Source organism: Mastomys coucha, unplaced genomic scaffold (assembly GCF_008632895.1).
Source record: "Mastomys coucha isolate ucsf_1 unplaced genomic scaffold, UCSF_Mcou_1 pScaffold23, whole genome shotgun sequence".
Lineage (NCBI taxonomy): Eukaryota > Metazoa > Chordata > Mammalia > Rodentia > Muridae > Mastomys > Mastomys coucha.
In genome coordinates this window covers 446,977-448,678 of record NW_022196906.1, presented here as the reverse complement: position 1 = coordinate 448,678, position 1,702 = coordinate 446,977, and positions in this window count along the sequence as shown.

Here is a 1,702-nt window from a genome sequence, read left to right as displayed (position 1 = left end):
TCATGTGCTGGAATAATTTTTTACATAATGCTGGGTTTTATACAGACAAATGATTACAAAATAAAGTCCACAGTTACAAGTTCCGCCACTGGGCTGCCACCCTTAGGAGGTGCTGCTATTGGTTTCTGGTTTGATAAATCAGGTATGCTTTGTTTTTATCAAACATGCTTGATCCATTATGTGTTCAGATACTTCCCTTCCAGTGCTTCCTCCATGTTGTGATATAGATAAGTTATCTACCATGATGATGCTTCATCCCTATTTCTACCAGAACCACTAAGCAAAGAATCACTTTATTCTTTAAAGACCACTGCCAAGCTCCTATCCTCATAATACAAGTTAAAAGAAAAGAACAACCCAAAACTAAACAATATCCCTTTCTTCCTTTTGTAGTGTCTGCCATTGCTGTTTGTCTCTGTCTATGAGTCTGACTATCTTAGGTATATGGAGCAATTATGTACTCTCTCTTTCTCATTGCATGGTGTCATGTCCACAGTAACTACCCACATTGCCGTAAGCAGAATACTCTTGGTTTTAAACATGAATAACATTCATATTTGCAGATTGAATGAAATGCCATTTCATTCTGCTTCTCCATTTGCTTTTGGTTTGTTATCATGTTTTAAGTATTGTGAATATTAATGCAATGAATAAAAATATTAAAATATTTCTTTGATGTGATGTTTTTAATCATTTTGTTTAAATATACAGATTGGTCCCTGAAATTCATAAATACCATATTAGTATGCCATATTGGCTATAAAACAATACACCACAGCCAATAGTGCAACAGGATTCTGATTAAAACACTTCATTGCTAATACATGCTATTAAGATTTTTAGAACATTTATTTGCCTGTGGTGTGTGTGTGTGTGTGTGTGTGTGTGTGTGTGTGTGTGTTTCCATATGCCACTCCTGTATGGAGGCCAGAAGACAACTTGTGGAATGAGTCACTTTTCTCCTTTTACCATGAGACCCAAGGATCAGTCTGAAGGTTTCAGTCTTGTCATAAAGGGTATTGGCAAGAGTATTGACTCATTGAGTCATCTCAGCAGCCTTTCTGATATATGTTTAAATAATATCTTAATGTGTCCAAGGCATATCATGTCATTTATATACTCTCTTACTTACTACCACTCTTATTTTGAAAATGATACAACAAATGCAACTGAAGAAAAAGTGGATTTACTGTGCTTCAGAGCTTTGTGGCTACAAACTCTGAACATTAAGTTTCCAGGAACTTACGGATTAGTGCTCATAATCAAGAAGAGAGCGATGGGTTCCGATGTACAGCTTTCCAAGGTTAAACTTCGGATGTGATCCTTCCCTGTATTAGGCTAGGTTTTCCTCTATCACTTGACCTAATCAATAATGCTTTACTGGCTTGGTCAGAGTCTTGTCTCTAAGATACTCCAGATTCTGTCAAGTTGGGTATTAAAAGCTGACCACTAACTACAACTACAGCTTTCTTTCATCCTATCACCAGAGCTTAATTCCCTTTTTTTCCCTAGTAATGTGGACATAATATGAGCCCTAAAGTTTGAAACTACAGCTTGATATTCCCTATCACTTTGATTTACTCCCATTTTAATTTAAGTAACATTCTCCATTAAAGAACCCAACTTAACACAATAATAATTTTTATTAATATACACAAATAAATACATGTTCTTTTTTGGTATAGTTTTTTGTTTTGTTTTG